The following is a 15332-nucleotide window of genomic DNA, read 5'->3' as shown; positions in this document are numbered from 1 at the left end:
CAGGGGCCAGACACAAGCAGAAGCAGAAGCAGCAGAAGCAGCAGCAGCAGCACCACCTTTTGTTTTTTGGCTGCAGCAGCAAGGCCCACAGGGCTGGCTAGCTGGCTAGCCAGCAAGCAGGTAGCAATGAAAGTAGGAATCTTTCTTTTTAACCCTGTAAGGGGGTGGTGCACTGTACCCGAAGATACTGCCATATCGGGTCAATGCATAGGGCGACGGAAGCAAGCTTCGAAATCGGCCCCCGTTCTCAAAAATCCATTTAATATATGGTCCCCAGATAGGGGACGTATCAGATATTAAACTGATAAGAACAGATACTACACTTGATCTTAGCCAAAAGGCCGAGAAGCGATAACCGTGAAAGGGGCGGGCCCAACAAGGTCCCCTTCATGGGCACTATCACTGCTTGCTGTCAGGGAGGCTGCCAGACAATTTTCCATGCACACTCTGGGCTGGGGGGCAGTCAACCACCAGTACACACAGCAGAACCTAAACCCATACCATTATTGCTAAGCAGCAAGACAGGGGCCCATTGCACTCCCACGGGGCCTTTTTAAATGCAATCCATAACCCGGATTTGCCAGGAACCCTTCTTACTCCTCCTACTTGCATGTGACACTGGGCTTAGGATCTGCATAGGAAACACACACACAAGCACACACCTACCTTTGTTGCCTGCAGATGCCTCCTTGGCTGTCCCCAAACGGTATCAAACTAACACCCACGGGAAGCTGTAAGCATAGAGGACATGCCTGCACCCCATTGGACTTACCTGTGTGGGTTAAATCCGGGTTATTTGACAACCTATGGCGGTGATGGTTCTGCTCAGGCAGAGCAGTGCTGATGCTCCTCATAAAGCTGTCGCTGCTGTGAAGGTTCTAGGTGACATCACAAATCCCTATGGTTACATACACAACAAAGCTGGGTTGTTGTTGTTTACACTCTGCAAGGCCTGTGGAAGTGAGTGACATCATAGCACTGTAGTTCTGAGGGTTCTAGATGGATGCAACAATCTCCTGTTGCTTCTATGAAGGCCATAATAGACGACATCACCAAACAGCTCCATAGTCACATACACAGCAAAGGAGAGATGTTGTTTACACCTAGTGATGTCAGTGGTATTGAGTGACATCACAGCACAGTGCTAAGGCTCCTGGGCCTGGACACAGCAGCGGCTGCAATATCTCAACGGAGAATACGTTTATATATATGTGTGTGTGTGCGCGTATATATATATATATATATATATATATATATATATATATATATTTCTCCGCCGAAATCACTTTTAAACCCATTTCCACCTTTTTTTCCCTTCTCTTCCTCTTACTTTTTTTTCACGTTTTTTTACGTTTTTCTCCTTTTCGCCTCTTTTCTGGGCGTATTATTCTTCTTTTTCTTCTTTTTTTTCGTCTAATGCATACCCCATCAGTGCAGCAATGCTTATTCAATACCGCCAGCAGATGGAGACACTGGGGGATAATTTTCTAAGGATTTATACTGATTTTTCCTGTCTGAATTTGTCGCACAGAAAGTTGCAGGCCAAATATGTGTGACATTTCTGCGACTTTAGCTTCTAGAGCATTTTTACAACATTATACATAGGTGCTGAATACATAAAAAGCGACTGTTCAGCGACAGACAAGTCGCATCGGCTGAAAGTAGGCCAGAATGTCAGTCCATGTTGGAGCAGGTTTAGATACAGTCTAAAGTATAGATCTCAAAGTCTGTGCACAGAATTTAGCAAGGGCCTCGCACCTTCTGATGCATCAGGTAGGTGCACAATAGCATAGCCTAACCCTCTGTACTTTGGTCTATATTGATGCGGGACATAGACAGCCAGCTGATGACCAATCCATTAGTGCAATGGATGGCTGGAAGCATTTGTCTTTGCCTTTGCAATACCACAGAAGCAATGCATGGTCAATGTACAGCAATGACACACCTGTGTGAACAGCCAGGAGACCCCCCCCCCCCCCCCCCCCATGTTATGTTACATAGTTACATAGTTAGTACGGTCGAAAAAAGACATATGTCCATCAAGTTCAACCAGGGAATTAAGGGGTAGGGGTGTGGCGCGATATTGGGGAAGGGATGAGATTTTATATTTCTTCATAAGCATTAATCTTATTTTGTCAATTAGGAACATTCAGCACCCACCCGCTATCAAGGCAGCTGCCTATCATGTCATGCCCTACCTGCACAGGTGTGCTGGCTACTCAAATGATCCAATTAAGGAGGCCATTTAGTCAGCAGCAGCAGAAGTCCTGTGCCTGGACGCTTCAACAGGGGCCAGACACAAGCAGAAGCAGAAGCAGCAGAAGCAGCAGCAGCAGCACCACCTTTTGTTTTTTGGCTGCAGCAGCAAGGCCCACAGGGCTGGCTAGCTGGCTAGCCAGCAAGCAGGTAGCAATGAAAGTAGGAATCTTTCTTTTTAACCCTGTAAGGGGGTGGTGCACTGTACCCGAAGATACTGCCATATCGGGTCAATGCATAGGGCGACGGAAGCAAGCTTCGAAATCGGCCCCCGTTCTCAAAAATCCATTTAATATATGGTCCCCAGATAGGGGACGTATCAGATATTAAACTGATAAGAACAGATACTACACTTGATCTTAGCCAAAAGGCCGAGAAGCGATAACCGTGAAAGGGGCGGGCCCAACAAGGTCCCCTTCATGGGCACTATCACTGCTTGCTGTCAGGGAGGCTGCCAGACAATTTTCCATGCACACTCTGGGCTGGGGGGCAGTCAACCACCAGTACACACAGCAGAACCTAAACCCATACCATTATTGCTAAGCAGCAAGACAGGGGCCCATTGCACTCCCACGGGGCCTTTTTAAATGCAATCCATAACCCGGATTTGCCAGGAACCCTTCTTACTCCTCCTACTTGCATGTGACACTGGGCTTAGGATCTGCATAGGAAACACACACACAAGCACACACCTACCTTTGTTGCCTGCAGATGCCTCCTTGGCTGTCCCCAAACGGTATCAAACCAACACCCACGGGAAGCTGTAAGCATAGAGGACATGCCTGCACCCCATTGGACTTACCTGTGTGGGTTAAATCCGGGTTATTTGACAACCTATGGCGGTGATGGTTCTGCTCAGGCAGAGCAGTGCTGATGCTCCTCATAAAGCTGTCGCTGCTGTGAAGGTTCTAGGTGACATCACAAATCCCTATGGTTACATACACAACAAAGCTGGGTTGTTGTTGTTTACACTCTGCAAGGCCTGTGGAAGTGAGTGACATCATAGCACTGTAGTTCTGAGGGTTCTAGATGGATGCAACAATCTCCTGTTGCTTCTATGAAGGCCATAATAGACGACATCACCAAACAGCTCCATAGTCACATACACAGCAAAGGAGAGATGTTGTTTACACCTAGTGATGTCAGTGGTATTGAGTGACATCACAGCACAGTGCTAAGGCTCCTGGGCCTGGACACAGCAGCGGCTGCAATATCTCAACGGAGAATACGTTTATATATATGTGTGTGTGTGCGCGTATATATATATATATATATATATATATATATATATATATATATATATATTTCTCCGCCGAAATCACTTTTAAACCCATTTCCACCTTTTTTTCCCTTCTCTTCCTCTTACTTTTTTTTCACGTTTTTTTACGTTTTTCTCCTTTTCGCCTCTTTTCTGTGCGTATTATTCTTCTTTTTCTTCTTTTTTTTCGTCTAATGCATACCCCATCAGTGCAGCAATGCTTATTCAATACCGCCAGCAGATGGAGACACTGGGGGATAATTTTCTAAGGATTTATACTGATTTTTCCTGTCTGAATTTGTCGCACAGAAAGTTGCAGGCCAAATATGTGTGACATTTCTGCGACTTTAGCTTCTAGAGCATTTTTACAACATTATACATAGGTGCTGAATACATAAAAAGCGACTGTTCAGCGACAGACAAGTCGCATCGGCTGAAAGTAGGCCAGAATGTCAGTCCATGTTGGAGCAGGTTTAGATACAGTCTAAAGTATAGATCTCAAAGTCTGTGCACAGAATTTAGCAAGGGCCTCGCACCTTCTGATGCATCAGGTAGGTGCACAATAGCATAGCCTAACCCTCTGTACTTTGGTCTATATTGATGCGGGACATAGACAGCCAGCTGATGACCAATCCATTAGTGCAATGGATGGCTGGAAGCATTTGTCTTTGCCTTTGCAATACCACAGAAGCAATGCATGGTCAATGTACAGCAATGACACACCTGTGTGAACAGCCAGGAGACCCCCCCCCCCCCCCCCCCCATGTTATGTTACATAGTTACATAGTTAGTACGGTCGAAAAAAGACATATGTCCATCAAGTTCAACCAGGGAATTAAGGGGTAGGGGTGTGGCGCGATATTGGGGAAGGGATGAGATTTTATATTTCTTCATAAGCATTAATCTTATTTTGTCAATTAGGAACATTCAGCACCCACCCGCTATCAAGGCAGCTGCCTATCATGTCATGCCCTACCTGCACAGGTGTGCTGGCTACTCAAATGATCCAATTAAGGAGGCCATTTAGTCAGCAGCAGCAGAAGTCCTGTGCCTGGACGCTTCAACAGGGGCCAGACACAAGCAGAAGCAGAAGCAGCAGAAGCAGCAGCAGCAGCACCACCTTTTGTTTTTTGGCTGCAGCAGCAAGGCCCACAGGGCTGGCTAGCTGGCTAGCCAGCAAGCAGGTAGCAATGAAAGTAGGAATCTTTCTTTTTAACCCTGTAAGGGGGTGGTGCACTGTACCCGAAGATACTGCCATATCGGGTCAATGCATAGGGCGACGGAAGCAAGCTTCGAAATCGGCCCCCGTTCTCAAAAATCCATTTAATATATGGTCCCCAGATAGGGGACGTATCAGATATTAAACTGATAAGAACAGATACTACACTTGATCTTAGCCAAAAGGCCGAGAAGCGATAACCGTGAAAGGGGCGGGCCCAACAAGGTCCCCTTCATGGGCACTATCACTGCTTGCTGTCAGGGAGGCTGCCAGACAATTTTCCATGCACACTCTGGGCTGGGGGGCAGTCAACCACCAGTACACACAGCAGAACCTAAACCCATACCATTATTGCTAAGCAGCAAGACAGGGGCCCATTGCACTCCCACGGGGCCTTTTTAAATGCAATCCATAACCCGGATTTGCCAGGAACCCTTCTTACTCCTCCTACTTGCATGTGACACTGGGCTTAGGATCTGCATAGGAAACACACACACAAGCACACACCTACCTTTGTTGCCTGCAGATGCCTCCTTGGCTGTCCCCAAACGGTATCAAACCAACACCCACGGGAAGCTGTAAGCATAGAGGACATGCCTGCACCCCATTGGACTTACCTGTGTGGGTTAAATCCGGGTTATTTGACAACCTATGGCGGTGATGGTTCTGCTCAGGCAGAGCAGTGCTGATGCTCCTCATAAAGCTGTCGCTGCTGTGAAGGTTCTAGGTGACATCACAAATCCCTATGGTTACATACACAACAAAGCTGGGTTGTTGTTGTTTACACTCTGCAAGGCCTGTGGAAGTGAGTGACATCATAGCACTGTAGTTCTGAGGGTTCTAGATGGATGCAACAATCTCCTGTTGCTTCTATGAAGGCCATAATAGACGACATCACCAAACAGCTCCATAGTCACATACACAGCAAAGGAGAGATGTTGTTTACACCTAGTGATGTCAGTGGTATTGAGTGACATCACAGCACAGTGCTAAGGCTCCTGGGCCTGGACACAGCAGCGGCTGCAATATCTCAACGGAGAATACGTTTATATATATGTGTGTGTGTGCGCGTATATATATATATATATATATATATATATATTTCTCCGCCGAAATCACTTTTAAACCCATTTCCACCTTTTTTTCCCTTCTCTTCCTCTTACTTTTTTTTCACGTTTTTTTACGTTTTTCTCCTTTTCGCCTCTTTTCTGGGCGTATTATTCTTCTTTTTCTTCTTTTTTTTCGTCTAATGCATACCCCATCAGTGCAGCAATGCTTATTCAATACCGCCAGCAGATGGAGACACTGGGGGATAATTTTCTAAGGATTTATACTGATTTTTCCTGTCTGAATTTGTCGCACAGAAAGTTGCAGGCCAAATATGTGTGACATTTCTGCGACTTTAGCTTCTAGAGCATTTTTACAACATTATACATAGGTGCTGAATACATAAAAAGCGACTGTTCAGCGACAGACAAGTCGCATCGGCTGAAAGTAGGCCAGAATGTCAGTCCATGTTGGAGCAGGTTTAGATACAGTCTAAAGTATAGATCTCAAAGTCTGTGCACAGAATTTAGCAAGGGCCTCGCACCTTCTGATGCATCAGGTAGGTGCACAATAGCATAGCCTAACCCTCTGTACTTTGGTCTATATTGATGCGGGACATAGACAGCCAGCTGATGACCAATCCATTAGTGCAATGGATGGCTGGAAGCATTTGTCTTTGCCTTTGCAATACCACAGAAGCAATGCATGGTCAATGTACAGCAATGACACACCTGTGTGAACAGCCAGGAGACCCCCCCCCCCCCCCCATGTTATGTTACATAGTTACATAGTTAGTACGGTCGAAAAAAGACATATGTCCATCAAGTTCAACCAGGGAATTAAGGGGTAGGGGTGTGGCGCGATATTGGGGAAGGGATGAGATTTTATATTTCTTCATAAGCATTAATCTTATTTTGTCAATTAGGAACATTCAGCACCCACCCGCTATCAAGGCAGCTGCCTATCATGTCATGCCCTACCTGCACAGGTGTGCTGGCTACTCAAATGATCCAATTAAGGAGGCCATTTAGTCAGCAGCAGCAGAAGTCCTGTGCCTGGACGCTCCAACAGGGGCCAGACACAAGCAGAAGCAGAAGCAGCAGAAGCAGCAGCAGCAGCACCACCTTTTGTTTTTTGGCTGCAGCAGCAAGGCCCACAGGGCTGGCTAGCTGGCTAGCCAGCAAGCAGGTAGCAATGAAAGTAGGAATCTTTCTTTTTAACCCTGTAAGGGGGTGGTGCACTGTACCCGAAGATACTGCCATATCGGGTCAATGCATAGGGCGACGGAAGCAAGCTTCGAAATCGGCCCCCGTTCTCAAAAATCCATTTAATATATGGTCCCCAGATAGGGGACGTATCAGATATTAAACTGATAAGAACAGATACTACACTTGATCTTAGCCAAAAGGCCGAGAAGCGATAACCGTGAAAGGGGCGGGCCCAACAAGGTCCCCTTCATGGGCACTATCACTGCTTGCTGTCAGGGAGGCTGCCAGACAATTTTCCATGCACACTCTGGGCTGGGGGGCAGTCAACCACCAGTACACACAGCAGAACCTAAACCCATACCATTATTGCTAAGCAGCAAGACAGGGGCCCATTGCACTCCCACGGGGCCTTTTTAAATGCAATCCATAACCCGGATTTGCCAGGAACCCTTCTTACTCCTCCTACTTGCATGTGACACTGGGCTTAGGATCTGCATAGGAAACACACACACAAGCACACACCTACCTTTGTTGCCTGCAGATGCCTCCTTGGCTGTCCCCAAACGGTATCAAACCAACACCCACGGGAAGCTGTAAGCATAGAGGACATGCCTGCACCCCATTGGACTTACCTGTGTGGGTTAAATCCGGGTTATTTGACAACCTATGGCGGTGATGGTTCTGCTCAGGCAGAGCAGTGCTGATGCTCCTCATAAAGCTGTCGCTGCTGTGAAGGTTCTAGGTGACATCACAAATCCCTATGGTTACATACACAACAAAGCTGGGTTGTTGTTGTTTACACTCTGCAAGGCCTGTGGAAGTGAGTGACATCATAGCACTGTAGTTCTGAGGGTTCTAGATGGATGCAACAATCTCCTGTTGCTTCTATGAAGGCCATAATAGACGACATCACCAAACAGCTCCATAGTCACATACACAGCAAAGGAGAGATGTTGTTTACACCTAGTGATGTCAGTGGTATTGAGTGACATCACAGCACAGTGCTAAGGCTCCTGGGCCTGGACACAGCAGCGGCTGCAATATCTCAACGGAGAATACGTTTATATATATGTGTGTGTGTGCGCGTATATATATATATATATATATATATATATATATATATATATATTTCTCCGCCGAAATCACTTTTAAACCCATTTCCACCTTTTTTTCCCTTCTCTTCCTCTTACTTTTTTTTCACATTTTTTTACGTTTTTCTCCTTTTCGCCTCTTTTCTGGGCGTATTATTCTTCTTTTTCTTCTTTTTTTTCGTCTAATGCATACCCCATCAGTGCAGCAATGCTTATTCAATACCGCCAGCAGATGGAGACACTGGGGGATAATTTTCTAAGGATTTATACTGATTTTTCCTGTCTGAATTTGTCGCACAGAAAGTTGCAGGCCAAATATGTGTGACATTTCTGCGACTTTAGCTTCTAGAGCATTTTTACAACATTATACATAGGTGCTGAATACATAAAAAGCGACTGTTCAGCGACAGACAAGTCGCATCGGCTGAAAGTAGGCCAGAATGTCAGTCCATGTTGGAGCAGGTTTAGATACAGTCTAAAGTATAGATCTCAAAGTCTGTGCACAGAATTTAGCAAGGGCCTCGCACCTTCTGATGCATCAGGTAGGTGCACAATAGCATAGCCTAACCCTCTGTACTTTGGTCTATATTGATGCGGGACATAGACAGCCAGCTGATGACCAATCCATTAGTGCAATGGATGGCTGGAAGCATTTGTCTTTGCCTTTGCAATACCACAGAAGCAATGCATGGTCAATGTACAGCAATGACACACCTGTGTGAACAGCCAGGAGACCCCCCCCCCCCCCCCCCATGTTATGTTACATAGTTACATAGTTAGTACGGTCGAAAAAAGACATATGTCCATCAAGTTCAACCAGGGAATTAAGGGGTAGGGGTGTGGCGCGATATTGGGGAAGGGATGAGATTTTATATTTCTTCATAAGCATTAATCTTATTTTGTCAATTAGGAACATTCAGCACCCACCCGCTATCAAGGCAGCTGCCTATCATGTCATGCCCTACCTGCACAGGTGTGCTGGCTACTCAAATGATCCAATTAAGGAGGCCATTTAGTCAGCAGCAGCAGAAGTCCTGTGCCTGGACGCTCCAACAGGGGCCAGACACAAGCAGAAGCAGAAGCAGCAGAAGCAGCAGCAGCAGCACCACCTTTTGTTTTTTGGCTGCAGCAGCAAGGCCCACAGGGCTGGCTAGCTGGCTAGCCAGCAAGCAGGTAGCAATGAAAGTAGGAATCTTTCTTTTTAACCCTGTAAGGGGGTGGTGCACTGTACCCGAAGATACTGCCATATCGGGTCAATGCATAGGGCGACGGAAGCAAGCTTCGAAATCGGCCCCCGTTCTCAAAAATCCATTTAATATATGGTCCCCAGATAGGGGACGTATCAGATATTAAACTGATAAGAACAGATAAGGTTTCAACAAAATTTTATTGAATAAATAAGAAACCATACAAAATTTAAAATGCAAAATAATAAAAGGTTCACAAAAGTTTTAAAATACAAATAATAAAACCAGTAATAAAAGGAGAAAAAATAAAAATGGCAGGATAAAACATTATACAAATGTCATAAAAACTGATTATATTGTTATTTCGTTCCATAGAGGCAGACACCACATGGATGCTGCCTCGCTGGCCCCCAACTGTTTCTTGTCTCTTAGGTAATAGATGTACATCTCACTCAGGGCCAGCTTTATACAGTTTTTAACATCAATAAAATCATGTTTAAAAAGTAAGATGTTCCTAACTTTCCAGATGGCATTTTTAAAACAATTAATAATCATCCAGCAGATCATCTGCTGTTTAAAATTGGGGCAGTTAAAAAGACCGTAAAAGACACATTCGTGATTAAAATCTTTTAGGCCGCAGGCCCACTTCAAAAGTGGGCCTACCTTCCTCCAAAGCTCCCGTGCAAAAGGGCAGTTCCAAAATATGTGCAGCACCGTTTCGTCCACTCCGCAGCCATCTCTCGGGCACTTGGCTCTCGCCACCAGTCCTCGCCTGTGCTGGAACTCACGAGTAGGGAGGCACTGGTGGACGATTGCCCAGGCAAGATCCCTGTGTACATTCGCCAGAAACTTCCCGTACACGTTCCGCCATACCTTTTTGGATCTTGCCTGTGTGAAATTGGACACTGCCAGGGTAACCTCACTCCGCCTGAGGACCTTTGATACCTTTCTCTGGTCCCCCAGTATGTCAGGCTCCAAATCTTGGAGACCTAGGAGCCTGACTGTCTTTTCCAACACCACATAATGTTTTGGGGGACACAGAAGCACCGGAGCGTTCAGAGGGATGCGCAACCATCTTTTAAAAACCATGCCCGCAGCGTACCTTAAAAAGCAGCTAAAAATGCCATCGGATTTAATAATTTTAAAACAGAAACAGAAATACTTTATGTAAAAGAAAGTAAAAAGGTTAGGAACATCTTTCCCGCCATTATCTTTACTTTTGTACATAAAATCACGCTTTAATTTCTCCATTTTTGAACCCCATAAAAAAGTAAAAACAATTCTAGTTACTTTTTTAATGTATAAAATAGATGGAGGAAATACCATGGCAATGTATAGCATAATAGGGAGTAAAACCATCTTTATTATTAAAATCTTCCCCTCCATGGTAAGGTTTCTAAGATTCCACATTAAAATCTTCTTCTCCATCTTAGCTATAGCTGAATCCCAGTTAGGGCTCCCATCATTGACCTGGTTAAAAACAATACCTAAAACTTTAATTTGATCCTGTTGCATTGTAACTCCTGGGGTGATGGATGAATCCCAGGAGCCAATATAAAAACAGTCACATTTATCTGTGTTTAGCTTAAAACCAGAGACCTCGCAGAAATAGCTGGTGTTCCTCAATGCCCCCCTCATGGATGGAGAGTCCGGGCACAGTATGGTGACATCATCCATGTACCCCAACACCTTTAGATGGGTCCCTCCTCCACCAGGTATCGGTACGCCTCTTACTACCCGGTCTTTTCTGAGGAGGGCCATCAGTGGTTCGATTGCGCAAATAAAAAGGAGTGGGGACAGGGGGCAGCCCTGTTTGACACCTGATAAAAGAGGAACACCGCTGGTTAAAAAGCCATTAACAGAGACTTGACTAAAACAGGATCGGTATAAAAGCATGATTCGGCTTAAAATCGTTTCAGGCACTGCCATCTTTTTAAGAACTAAAAACAGGTATTCATGGGAGACCCTATCAAAGGCTTTTTCAAAGTCTAAGGATAAAATTGCTACAGTTTGATTTCTATCCTTAAAATACCATAAAACATCTCTTAAAATATTTAGGGATTCAGCTATAGACCTTCCAGGTACCCCACAAACCTGATTTGGGTGAATTAATTTATGAATAAAAGGTTTAAAACGGACAGCTAATAACTTGGCTAAAACTTTATAATCGACATTTAAAAGTGTGATGGGGCGCCAATTTTTTAGCATATCCTTTTCACCCTTTTTAAAAAGTAATGATACAATCCCCCTCCTCCAGGAAGGGGGAAGTTCATTAACAATAAAAGTTTCTTTATACAATAAAACCATATCATCCTTTAAAATATCCCAAAAAGCTAAATAAAATTCGATGGGTAAACCATCTTCCCCAGGGGCCTTCCCACTAGAAAAACTTTTAAAAACAAATAAAAGTTCATCTAAGTTAAGATCACGGGATAAAACCTCCTGGTCTAAAACATCTAGCTTAAAATCAAGGGAATTAAGAACATGTTCTAAAAAGGATGGATTAAGATCTTTCTTATTAAAAAGAAGCTGGTAGAAGTTAAAAACTGCATCTAACATGCCTTTTGGAGTGGATTCACCCTCAAGGTTTTGGATGATATCCCTCCTATTCATCACTTTTTTAAAAAAGAAACGGGAACATTTCTCGCCCTCCTCCAGGTGCTGCACATGTGAGTTAAAAATGATTTGTTTCCCTTTCTTTTCTATGGCATGTTTTATTTCAGTTTTAAGGTTTAAAATATCATTTTCTACATCCATACCAGCTTCTTTCAATTTAAAAAGTACATTTAAACGCATGTTAAGAACATAAAACCACTGTTTTTCCATTTTTGCCTTCTTCTTACCTGCTTTGATAAAAAAAAATCTGATTTTAGATTTGGTGCCCTCCCACCAGTGCAGCATAGGCTCGTGGGGTTTTCTTTGTGATTGCCAGCATTGGTAGGTCCGCACAAACTCCTCTTTTATCTCAGGGTCCTCTAGGAGTGTGGTGTTTAATCTCCAGAGGCCCCTTTTTGCTTTTTGCTCCCCCTCTAGCTCCAGGACCACCAAGAGGAGCTTATGATCAGAGAAGATATTCTGCTCGAGCGTGCATTTCAGGGGTTTAAAAGCTCTAGAGGAAAAAATAAAATCGATTCTGGAGCTCACTCTTCCATTGGACCATGTGGCGCCCGGGTCCTCCGGCAAGAGATCCTTCCAGCAATCTTTCAAATTAAAATCATCAATAAAATTTTTAAGCAGGTAAGAAGTGCGGTCTTTACGATTAATATCCCCACCCTGCCGGTGTTCCCCATCACGTATGCAGTTAAAATCACCTCCCACCAGCAGGGGGGAAGACCCAACACAAAACAGTGGTAAAATTTCAAATAGTTCTGCCCGCTCCTGTTTATCAGGAGGGGCATACACATTTAAAACACGAATTAAAAGTCCATTAAAATATAGATGAATTAAAAGAGCTCTGCCAGGCACAATCTCAGTTACTGTATGAATAGAAAAGGACTGGCCTCGGCAGAGCAGCCCAACACCCACAGAACGACAGTCATTTGCACCGGACCATATGGATGGGCCCAGCTTCCAGTCTTCTTTTAAGTCTTTATAGTCCATTTTACTAGGGATTCCACATTCTTGTAGCAGGCAAAGGTCAAAGTCACATGTCTCTAGATAAGAAAATAAAGCAGCCCTGCGATCAGGGCTCTTTAAGGACCTCACATTGAGTGAGGCAATTTTTACAGGGATAGGCATAGTTTATGGAGAGTCCGTGCTTGGAGAATCAAAGTCAATAATAAGCTGCGTACCGTCATCCCCCGCCTGCGGGGTCATCAGCTCCTTGATGTTCTGAGGGTCGGAGCTTGAGATCGATGATGCCCCGACCCTGAGCTCGCTCTCGTCCGAACTACGGCACGCCGCTTTCCTTTGAATGTCTTCCTCTTCTTCTTCTCTTTGTCTTTTAAATGTCACACTGCTGTCCATATCCTCTGTGTTGCTCTCACTCGATGTAATCTCTGGCCCCCGGCTGATGGATCTGCGTCTTCTTTCATCTTTTGACGACTGGAACTGCTGCACAGGGGCCTGTGAGGCCTCTTTTCCGGAACCTTTGCCGCTACCTTGGGAAGTTTTCATCGCTTGTTCCCCAGCAAGCGTTGCTGAGGACTGTTGCTCCAACTTCCCCATCGATCGACGATGGCCAGTTTTACCCACCGGGTCCACTGCTGGCGGGGCAGCAAACCCTGGTTTGGCGCCACTTGTCTTCTTGGCCCTGTCCTGTATAGGCGGAGTAACAGGACCGGGCTCAGACCTGGCCACCTGGCTCCCCTTCCGGCGGGCTTTCACCGGGGCCTCTTCGTCCGGAGCAGGGCGACCCTGGGCCAAGCCAGTACCTGGCTTATGCTGCAATTTTGGGTCCACCTCTGCCCCCACCGAGGCCCGTCGGCTGCCACCCGCCACAGGTGAGCCCCCTTCAGAAGTTTCGGCGGGCTCTTGAGCCAGGTAGGAAGTCGATCGACGTCTTTCAATTTCCCGGGCAGTAAACTCGATCACCCGCCCGGGCTTCGTGGAATCCCCATGGCCTCCCCCTAGCACTACCAACGGTGGGCCCCCCGATGGAGCACCAGAGGTCTTGGGCCTGGACCCATCAGTACCTGCCATCTGGGGTTTGGGCATCTTAAAAAAGGACGTCTTTTGTCCTGTCCCCTCTTTGGGTGGGCCCAGCCTTGACCCACCCATCGTAGTTTTTGCTTTATGGGGACAGGAATTAAAATCGTGATTTTCCTCTCCGCAGAGGTTGCACCTTATCGTATGGCTACATCTTGAGGCTATGTGACCTTCTTGGCCACACCTATTGCAGCGAATCACACGCTCCGCGCCGCAGGTCTCCTGGGTGTGGCCAAACCTCAAGCAATTTCGGCAATACATAGGCATTTGAGGATAGAACAGGAAGCCCCGAACTCTCCCGATGGCAAAATTTGGGGGCGGATGGCAAAGACCCCCAATACCACCGGGATCCTTACGGAGCTTGACCCAGAACTTCCTCTTGCCGTTCCAGAACCGCACGGAGTTCAAGATTTTGTTTGCGAATCGCACCTCTTCGCAGTATCGCCGAAGAAAAGTGGCTATATCCTCCGTGGTCACATGAGGGCTGTGCATAGCCACCACCAACGGTATATGTTCCTCACCATAGAGGAACTGGAACGAAAGACCGTCGAGTCGATCGTCCCTCTGGTCCGCACCAGACAAGGTTGCATAGATGTTATCGCAACACGCCGTGGCCGTGAAGGTGACGGTATACAGGCCACGGCTTTCCTGGTCATTTAGACACAGGATGTCCTCCCTATTGAGGCGGAAGTAGTCAAGAAGAATCACCTCCGCAATGAAGCGGAGGTTCTTCAACTGACGATGGCTCTCCGACACCTCTATGCGGATGGTATTTCGCATCGACATTTCCCCAGAGGGGAAAGCCCAGGAGAACGGCATCTTCCACACCCAGGGACTAAGCCCCTTCCCCAATAGCAGCAGGGGCTCGGAATCCCGCTATAAAAGCGGAACCCTTACCCAAGGCAGAGGTCGGGGGTACCCTAGGTGCTTCTGAAGCTACAGGTAACGCTCAACGTACCGAAAATGCCTTCTGAGACACAAGGTCCCAGAGACAGGGGGATCGCAACCCGTTGTCTGAGGACTAAGCCCGCTCCCCAATAGCAGCAAGGGGGTGAAGTCCCTCCGTAAGGAGAGACAATCCCCCAAGGCCGAGAAGCGGGGTACCACAGACACCCTCCGACCAGACCAAATGCAGATACTACACTTGATCTTAGCCAAAAGGCCGAGAAGCGATAACCGTGAAAGGGGCGGGCCCAACAAGGTCCCCTTCATGGGCACTATCACTGCTTGCTGTCAGGGAGGCTGCCAGACAATTTTCCATGCACACTCTGGGCTGGGGGGCAGTCAACCACCAGTACACACAGCAGAACCTAAACCCATACCATTATTGCTAAGCAGCAAGACAGGGGCCCATTGCACTCCCACGGGGCCTTTTTAAATGCAATCCATAACCCGGATTTGCCAGGAACCCTTCTTACT

At 46.2% G+C, this 15332-nt stretch overlaps 5 non-coding genes and 1 pseudogene across 5 annotated transcripts; all 6 read right to left on the bottom strand.

Annotated features, from left to right (window-relative positions):
- Positions 1-162: 162 nt before the first annotated feature.
- LOC130303761 (U2 spliceosomal RNA) lies at positions 163-353 on the bottom strand. The gene has a single exon (XR_008853786.1). It is a non-coding gene; the product is annotated as a U2 spliceosomal RNA (small nuclear RNA).
- Positions 354-2448: 2095 nt separating this feature from the next.
- On the bottom strand, positions 2449-2639 carry LOC130303760 (U2 spliceosomal RNA). The gene has a single exon (XR_008853785.1). It is a non-coding gene; the product is annotated as a U2 spliceosomal RNA (small nuclear RNA).
- A 2101-nt stretch (positions 2640-4740) lies between these two features.
- On the bottom strand, positions 4741-4931 carry LOC130303759 (U2 spliceosomal RNA). Its single transcript, XR_008853784.1, has one exon. It is a non-coding gene; the product is annotated as a U2 spliceosomal RNA (small nuclear RNA).
- Positions 4932-7010: 2079 nt separating this feature from the next.
- LOC130303758 (U2 spliceosomal RNA) lies at positions 7011-7201 on the bottom strand. Its single transcript, XR_008853783.1, has one exon. It is a non-coding gene; the product is annotated as a U2 spliceosomal RNA (small nuclear RNA).
- Positions 7202-9294: 2093 nt separating this feature from the next.
- Positions 9295-9480, bottom strand: LOC130303802 (U2 spliceosomal RNA). Its single transcript, XR_008853825.1, has one exon. It is a non-coding gene; the product is annotated as a U2 spliceosomal RNA (small nuclear RNA).
- Positions 9481-14912: 5432 nt separating this feature from the next.
- On the bottom strand, positions 14913-15087 carry LOC130303806 (U2 spliceosomal RNA; annotated as a pseudogene).
- Between the last annotated feature and the right edge of the window lie 245 nt (positions 15088-15332).

The sequence above is a fragment of the Hyla sarda genome, unplaced genomic scaffold (assembly GCF_029499605.1).
Source record: "Hyla sarda isolate aHylSar1 unplaced genomic scaffold, aHylSar1.hap1 scaffold_1241, whole genome shotgun sequence".
NCBI classification, from domain to species: Eukaryota; Metazoa; Chordata; class Amphibia; order Anura; family Hylidae; genus Hyla; species Hyla sarda.
The sequence above is the reverse complement of the archived record's forward strand: the minus strand, read 5'-3'. Positions and strand labels throughout refer to the sequence as shown.